Genomic DNA, 9,624 nt, shown 5'->3' with positions numbered 1-9,624 from the left:
TGTTCTTTCAAACACATTTGTTTAGAGATAGTATATCCCTTCCCCTAGGGCAGTGGTTGGCAAACGCATTAGTCAACAGAGCTAAATATCAACAGTACAATGATTGAAATTTCTTTTGAGAGCCAAATTTTTTAAACCTAAACTATATAGGTAGGTACATTGTTATTAATTTAATTAGGGTACTCCTAAGGCTTAGGAAGAGCCACACTCAAGGGGCCAAAGAGCCGCATGTGGCTCGCGAGCCTCAGTTTGCCGACCACTGCCCTAGGGGAAAGATTTGATTGCAGCCTATTATAAAAGACTAGAGGCTTGGTGCATGAAAATTGTGCACTGGGTGGGTCCCTCAGCCCAGCCTGTATCCTCTCCCAGTCTGGGACCCCTCGGGGGATGTCCACCTGCTGGCTTAGGGCCACTCCCCCTGGGAATCAGGCCTAAGCTGGCAGTCAGACATCCCTCTCGCAGTCTGTGACCCCTAGCTCCTTACTGCCTGCCTGCAGCGGAGGCAGGAGAGGCTCCTGCCACCGCTGCTGCTTGCCAGCCATGAGCCTGGCTTCTGGCTGAGCGGTGCTCCCCCATGGGAGTGCACTGACCATCGGGGGAAGCTCCTGCATTGAGCATCTGCCTCCTGGTGGTCAGTGTGTGTCATAGTGACCTGTTATTCTGCCATTCAGTTGATTTGCATATTACCCTTTTATTATATAGGATTGGGATTTCCTAAACTCAGGGTTTCTCTCCGCTAACGCAATCAACTGTGTGTGTACAAGTGTCATCTGGTCTTTTTTTGTGTTGCCCTGTGGGTATTGGAGCTTAAGTACCTGCCACATATTTGGGTACTGTGATCACTGTAATAAACTGTCCTCTGTTTCTAAGTCTTGTGTCTTCCACCAGCATCCATAAAACGGTGTCAGACTAACTTGTCAGCTTGCAAATGTGGTAAAATCTTAGCTCCTTATAGTTCTTGACAGTTATGATTAATCCCCAGGATGAAAATTCCAGTTCCTTCAACCATTTTTTATATCGTCATAGCTTTTGAATCATCTCTTGTTCTTATCAAACACTCTGGATGCTCTTCAGTTTAACTATGTCCCTACTGCCTAGGAAGGAAAATAATAGTCCATATGTGGTCTGACTAAGATGAGTGGAACCAAATAATCATTTATTTTGTTCTGAAAACCACATTTATTTTGTTTTGAAAACCACACTTCAAGATGAAATGCTCTTTTTTACAGCCATATTACTGTTAACTCATATAAAATTCACAGTCAGCCTAAACTCTTATGCATTTTTACCTGTGCCAAAGTAGAAATTTACCTATGCCAATGTTATGTCAAACACAAATTCCCACCCTATTCTTGTACAGTTCACAAATTTTGTTCCTACGTCCAGGAATTTAAAATTTACTTTTCTTAAAATTTCACTGTATTATATTTGCCCCATATTCTAGACTTTTTACGACCTGATTCCCTCATTATCATATTCATTGTGCTCACCATCTTTGCGTCATCCATCAGTTTGCTCAGCAAGCCATCCAAATATTTATCCACATTAATGGTAAAACTTTGAACATATCAGAGCCAAGGAGAAAGCCCTGAGCCAGGCTGCGGAGATTTCAATGCATTTAAGGAGTTCGTGGCAGCAGTAATTGTAAGCAACTGTTCCCCACGGGAAACTCCATGAAGATGTTTCATGGAGATGCCACGGAGGGGAAATCCATGAAGCCTGAGGACTCATTGATGCCTTGCAGCAAAGCTTCAGAAGACAGGAAAACCACCCAAGTGATGCTTGTGTAACTTTCTGAGCTCTGCTGAAATGGTATGGATCCAAACTGGCAAGTGGGAGTCACACAAATGGCAACGAGGGACTCGATCCACATTTGCTAGAGCTTAAAACTCAAAGGCAGTAAACAGACTTTGGTCCACATCTACCTCTCTGCCCAGCATGTATCTCTGGTTATACATAAGAATAATCATGCAATATCTGCCTGAGGAAAACTTCTGGTGACAGAGATCATCAATCATATACTAATGCACTTGAAAATAGCATGGGGTAGTGGGAGAGCACATGCCGGGACTCTGGCAGCGTGGGTTCATTACCAGTTCTGCAAGGAGCTGCTCAGAGGCTTTTTACAGTCATTTCATTCCTCTGGGTCTTACTTTCTTCACTTGTAAATTGAAATGTTTGGACTAGTTAATCTCCAAATACCCTTTTACTTCCTAAAAAAAACCGTACAGCTAGAAATTGGGGAATCATTCACTGAATACTAACATGAAAGGGGCTTGAGGAACTTAGATAATATGCCCCAAATCACATGGCCAGTGTGAGGCAAAGTGAGAATTTGAATTCAGTTTGCCATGAATACTTCTCTATCTACAAAACAGCGGTAGGTAGAAATCAAACCAATAGCAAAGACTCTAGCAATAGACATAAGGGTTTCTAGACATACTAAATTGAACCAACATTCTGCTGAAGTTTTTTTGTTGTGATCATTGTTATTTTTAAGAAACCACTTGGAAAAGAGGTTTTATGGGCTAAAAAGTAGCCTTTGATAGGGCTGTGAGGTTGACTAGATATACTGAGTTTTATTTTGTTTCAGATACTCAGCTTGCTTACATTTGGCTTCCAACCCTTGCTAGTTTTGTGATTGTGGGAAAATGCGCTAACTTTTCCATACCTAATTTTTGCATCTGTAAAATGGGCATGATATTAATAGCATCTCCCCTACATGTTTTTTTTTTTTTACAAGGACTTAATGAGATGAGAATAGCAACTGAATCACAAGCTTTCAACATATATTGGATTAATATTATATTGCAGGAGGGGCTTTTTTAAAAATATATTTTTATTGCTTTCAGAGAGGCAGGGAGAGGGAGAGAGAGATAGAAACATTAGTGATGGGAGAGAATCATTGATCGGCTGTCTCCTGCATGTCCCACACTGGGGATCAAGCCCGCAACCTGGGCATGTGTCCTGACCAGGAATTGAACCACGACCTCCTGGTTCATAGGTCAATGCTAAACCACTGAGCCTGGCCGGCCGGGCGGGGAGGGATCTTTTACATGCATACCTCCATGTGATACTAAGTTATTTATTTATTTACTAGAAGCCTGGTGTACAAAATTCGTGCATGGGTGGGGGGTCCCCTCAGCCCAGCCTGCACCCTCTCTAATCCAGGACCCCTTGGACATCCCTCTCACAATCCTGGACCACTGGCTCCTAACTGTTCACCTACCTGCCTGCCTGATCGCCCCTAACTGCACCCTCAGCTGGCCAGGTCACCCTTACCTGCCCCCCTGCCAGCCTGGTTGCCCCCAACTGTCCCCCCTGCCAGCCTGGTTGCCCCTCACTTTCCCCTGCTGGCCTGGTCGCCCCCACTGCCTCCCCCCCGCCCTCCTGGTCGCCCCTCACTGCCCCCCTTGCCGGCCTGGTCGCCCCACGCAGCCTGCTGTTTGGTCATTTGGTTGCCCCTCACTGCCCCCCTTGCTGGCCCGGTCGCCCCCAACTTCCCCCCCCAACCCACCAGCCTGGTTGCCTCACACAGCCTGCTGTTCGGTTGACTGGTTGTTTTGGTCATCCTGGTCACTGCCTTTTTTTATATATAGATTTATTTATTTATTTATTTCAAATTATAAGAGCAGGTTTACTCAGAAAGTTTCAGAGGCAGTATAAGGGCCCTTGAAGCTTAGGGGAGAGAGAGAAAGTCTAAATTATTTAAATATGTGACAAAACACTGATACAAAACACTGCCATTAAAAATTAGATTATTAAAATTGTGCTTCTGCAATTATTTAAATTGCTTTATGTTCAATATCCGGATATAATAAGGAAAATGTCCAGCGGAAGTAAAGATTAACTTGAGCTCGGTGGCTAATATAAAAAAGCTCTGTCTTTGGAACTAGTATAGACCTCTGGGCATTGAGAGACAGGTTTCTCTTTTTCATTCCCAGAAGTGCTCTTTCATCACACAATTTTTTTTTCTTTACATGAGCCAAAATATTTCAAAATATGTGGAAGCAGAAAGAATTCACTCTCAGGTTTCTTGTCATTGCTTTGCTGGTGACCTTGGTAAAGTCAATTGAATTCCTTCATGTTCTCCATAGAATGGAAATAGTAGGACTGCTTAGCAAATAAATCAATGATCTTTTGCATACTTAGAATCCTGATAAAATATTAAATATGAAAGTATAAATATTTAAAAATTATTAACTTCTGTTCTTTATTCTTTTTATGCTCCTGAAAGAAATAAATTAAGCATACATTTTGTTGGTAAAACAAGATACACTGCACATGTGACAAAATGCTACTTCATAGTCCCCGGGTAACATATTCACTGCTGAAACATTGGAGAATTTTTTGTGGACATTCTCTAGCAGTATCATCCCTGCCTCCTTCCAACCCTTGTTGGAGCCTGCTTCCCCTCTAAGATAAGTAGAAGCTGTTGCAGCTATTTTTAGTGTTAAGTCCGTTTTAAATAGAGAAAATATTAATCTTGTAATTACCCTCCTCCTAGAGTTCCAAGACTGAGCTCTCATGAAGGTCACCCTGTTCCTTTGAGTGATCTGTAACTGAAGTTCCAAAGAATACCCAGCCAGTGAGTACAGGAATGAAACCATGTGTTTATTTAAATATCTCACCAAGGAGGGTAAAATATGAGAATGATATGTCCTCTAACTTCTGCAAAGGAATTCTTGGCAATCAATCTCGTTGATGCTTTAGAATTGGATAGCTCTGCTCAGCATGCTGGAGAGTTTTCCAGGATATCAGGTTATTGGCCACAGCTTCTGGTGGTGAGGCCTGTGGGGTAAACACCTCTGGGGGGAGATCTACAATTGGTGAGTCCTACAGGACATCACTGGAGGTTGAGTGGAGTAACCCTTGCAGTCAACAACCTTCTCCCAGCAACTTTTCTCAAAAATACAACTTCTCTTTTTTGCCCGGGGAAACACCTGCCTATTTTCTTGGATTGTTCTTTCATTACGGCGTCATTCTCTATTTTTGCTTACTTTTCTGGGTAAAAGAAGTAAAAGTTGCTAAATGCTGCAAAGTATCAATTCATTCATTCATCCACGTACATTATTCAGTGCCTATGGGTATTAGGCCCTCAGTAGGTTCACAGAAATAAAAAGAGAGAACCTTCTCTTGGGGAATATATATATTCTACTTGGGAAGCAGAAAAAGGTTCAGCTTCTGATTATTTACTACTGAATAATTTTTGAAGAAGCTAACGTTTTGATAAAATTCTGCTCAAGATGCCCTTTAAGTTTGATTTGTGTTTTCATTTATCTCCTAGAAACAAAATGATTCTCCAATAGTTTTCCAATAACTATAATTTTAAAGCATTTCATAAAATTCATAAAGCATGATACATGGGTAAATATTATTGAAATATGAAAATGTCTTAATTGAGGTCTTTTCTTTTTTCCAACCCTCACCTGAGGATATGTTTTTATTGATTTGAGAGAGAGAGGAAGGGGGAGAAGGAAAGAGAAAGAGAGAGAAACATCAATGTGAGAAACGTTGACCGGTTGGTTGCTTCCTATATACACCCCACCTGGTGACTGAACCCTCAATCTAGGTATGTAACCTGACCAGGACTGGAACCGCAACCTTTTAGTGTACAGGACGATGCTCCAACCAGCTGAGCAACCTGGCCAGGGCTTAAATGAGGTCTTCAGATCCCAGAACTATCCAATGTTTCATTCCTGGAAATGTCTTTTAAGATAAATTTAAAGAAAACCCTTGGATTTAAGCCAAATGAAGAACCACAGTTCTAGGAAGCTAAATTAAATCAGTGAAATGGTGACAGCAAAGATTCACCCGGATAATTCAGAGCCCTCTCCTCCTCAGAAATCAGTGCTAAAATCTATATGGGGACGGAGCTGTTATTCAGATCAGCTGATGTATAAACAGTATCCACAACTGCGTGAAACCCCTGGTTAATCTGAGGATATAAATTAGTTGTAATCATCTTTATTTACCTCCTATTTCCTAGCCAGCACACTGACTGAGATATAATGATTATTCATTAATTATTCCCATATCATAAGAGTAAATGTAATGAAGTGCCCAAATCTCTTCTGATAAACTTGCATACTCCAGATTTGCAGGTCAAAACGTGGAAGGCCTGTCTGCCTTTTTCTTTCTTTCTCTTCACCCCCTCTCATAGGGCCTCTGTGAGAGGATCTTGTTTTTCACATGGGGATTTTACTTGGGGCTAATTTTCACTAGGGGGTAAGTTTTACTTTCTAACTATACCGTAAGCCCCATGTAAACATTTTAAAATAGAAATAGATTGATGGTTTGTTTCTTTTAATCCAATCTTATATGAAATTTCTGCTTTTTAAAAGTCACCCCCTCACTCTACTTTGAAGTAGAATTTAGTATAATAAACATTTACTTAATAAGTACACCAGGGCAGAGGAATTGGGGTGATGGATTATCTCATAGTTAAACATCCACTGGCAAAAGCTAACCAACTCTTTTTAAATTTAACTTGACTGAATATTTTTGGCCGGCAGCCTTTCTACACTCAGCTAACTGGCACGCTTCATATTTTAAAGAGACACATGGATTTCCAAATCGAATCTTTAAATCCCTAATAGCTTGGTCTCTGCTATAATTCACTAGTTCCCCCTGCTTGTTCTAATGAAGGGAAAGGCATAAAGAGGAGGGATGAAATTATTTTTTTAAATCAATAACAAACCTTGAAATGAATGTGGAGCCCTTTTGTTCAAGGAGATGAAACTGCATTACACTGTGGCTTATGCTTTTTTACATTTTCATGCATCCATTTTTCTCATTTGACAGATTTAATAGCCAAGGCTCCGAGTTGCTATGTTGCTTTCCTTTGTTCAATTGTTTACTTGACAAAGATACATGGAGAGTTTCCCATGTGGAAGGCATTTTATGGGGCAGACATTGTGTCAGAAAGCATCATGGCTTCAATATGTTTAAAATGCAAGAAGGGAGTTAAGGATCACAGCATCCAGCAAGTTACAGGCTGAGTGCGGGCAAAGGATGGGTCTCTGTTGGTTAATCACAACGAGGGAGCCGCCATTTATCTTAGGTCTTGAAGAATAGGTGAGACTTCAATATACAAAACCAGAAGAAAGAGGAACAAGGGATGATGTAATGTAAAAGGCTCAGGACTGGGAAGTGGCAGCTCTGGGTTCTGGCCACGGTGAGAAATTCACTTCATGAGCTCTAGGACCTCAGAGTCTTCATTTGTAAAATGAGGAATTGGGTTAAATGAGCTCCAACTTCCTTCCAAACTCTACTGTTTTATGGCCTTGAATGGTCTGGAAGGAGCAGTCATCAAGATGAGCTGGTAAAAGAAAAAGTGGTAGGTTTTGGTCTTGGAAATCAAACTGAGTCAATTACCTTGGACATAATAATAAGAGAGTCTAATATTAAAATGGTATTAGGTTTTAGTTTGGAAGAACAAGAACTTTTGAGTCTGCCCCACCCATCATTGGGCATTCAAAAAATACTACCGAATGGCCAGATACTTGCATGAAGTTTTGTCACTCTTGCCTTTGTACTTCCAGTTGCTCCAATTAATCGTTTCAAAAAAGTTTGGTTATTTCTTGCTCTTCTCAGAGAGGAACCAGTCCCACTGGTGGGTAAAATTTAGGAATTTTGGACCTTTGAGACACAATGTTGCCCTAACCGGTTTGGCTCAGTAGATAAAGCATAGGCCTATGGACTCAAGGGTCCCAGGTTCAATTCCGGTCAGGGGCATGTACCTTGGTTGCGGGCACATCCCCAGTAGGGAGTGTGCAGGAGGCAGCTGATCGATGTTTCTCCCTCATCGATGTTTCTAACTCTCTATCCCTCTCCCTTCCTCTCTGTAAAAAATCAATAAAATATATATTTTTTAAAAAACACACAATGTTCTCAATTTTGGCATCTCCAAGGAGGATCGCAAAGCCCCTTCAGTGGCATCAGGAATCCCTCCTTCTATCCTGTTTTTATAAAAGTTGCTGGTTTTTGTGAACAGGTTGGTGGCTTGGGAAACTCACGGAAGAAAACATATTATTTCAGCTTACAAAATATTTACAAAGGAAAACTTTCTCTGAGCCAAGTTATAGTCGTTGACCAGCCCTTATGGAGGTGCCAGTGACACCCCAGCTGAAAAAAAAGTCTTCCAGCCAAATAGAGCTTCATCTTGCCTGGCACACCTTGTTATCCCACGGCATCACAGCTAATATGTGAAGGAGCAACAAGCCGGGGCTACAACTTTATTTGATGGACAGAGAGAAACAATTGGTTCGTATTTTTTCGGAGGAATGGTTTGGTTTGAACCTTTCATTAGGAAGATCGATTTGGAGCCAGCATGCAGCATGGATGAGGACATTGGAGGAGAGAGACTGTGCATTCAGAGGAACCCGCAAGGATGCACTGTAAGAAGCCGGAACAGACATTAGTAGTAAGACTGACATGGAAGAGATCCAAGAAATGGTTGCGAAGGAAGACGCTGCCCAATAGAAACATAAAGCAATCCATATATGTAATTTAAATGTTATGATGGCTACATTAAGACAAAACAAAAAGAAATAGGGAAAAATTAAATTTAAAAATATATATGATTTATTTCAATATATCCAAAATATTATCATATCAACATGTAATTAATATAAAAAAATTGAGATATTTTATATTCTTATTTACTGTACTAAGAAAAGAGTTCAAAATCTGGTGTGCACTTTGCACTTACAGCTCATCCCAGTTTAGACCAACCGCAGTTCAAGTGCTCAACAGCTGCATGTGGCTGGTGGCTGCCATGCTGTTCGGTGCAGCTCCAGAATGACAGCAAGTCACACATAGATTGGGTGTCCCCCCAAAATGTATACACACTTAATAGCTGATAGCTCAATTGATGTTTCTTTCTTTTCAGATTTAATCCATTGGAATTAATAATTATTCAAAGTGTGTCTACATTTTGGGGGGCATCCTATATATTTTATCCTCTCCCTGTAAAAATAAACACCATTTCTATCAGCTTACCTACATGCTTTCTTAGGCTATTGGGCACATTAACCCCCTAACACCAAGTTATTATATTTGGGTTGCTCCTGAAATCAACTTTGCTATACTAATTTGGTCTAAACTCTCTTAGGTAAGGAATCTTAAAAACGTCTAGGCCTGGGGAAAGGCATGCCATTTTAGGCTTTTGGCACAGGCTAACATTGATCATTCTTGCCTTGTGTTTGGCATAAACTTCCTGTGATTAATTCAGACCTCCCTTCCCCATATCTTCTTAAATAGATTATTTATATTCTAGAAACTGAACATAAAATGATATTGTTTTTTTCAAACCACTAATAGCCAACTTTGTGCAAGTTGCCAATCTATATATATAAAAGCCTAATATGCAAATTGTCCCCATGGGAGTTCGACCGGGAGACCGATTGCTCACTATGACGTGCACTGACCACCAGGGGGCAGCGCAGAATAAAGGAAGGCCCCAGCTGGCAGCGGGAAGGCCCCGATTTGCCCTGATCACTGGCAAGGCCTAGGAACCCTACCCATGTACAAATTTCGTGCATCAGCCTTCTAGTTTATAAATAAAAAACCATGACTTTTATTCAACCATGGCAGAATAGTCAGAATTCACTGAGTGCTTTC

Source organism: Myotis daubentonii, chromosome 4, assembly GCF_963259705.1.
Source record: "Myotis daubentonii chromosome 4, mMyoDau2.1, whole genome shotgun sequence".
Classification (NCBI taxonomy): domain Eukaryota; kingdom Metazoa; phylum Chordata; class Mammalia; order Chiroptera; family Vespertilionidae; genus Myotis; species Myotis daubentonii.
This window is presented reverse-complemented; position numbering follows the sequence as displayed.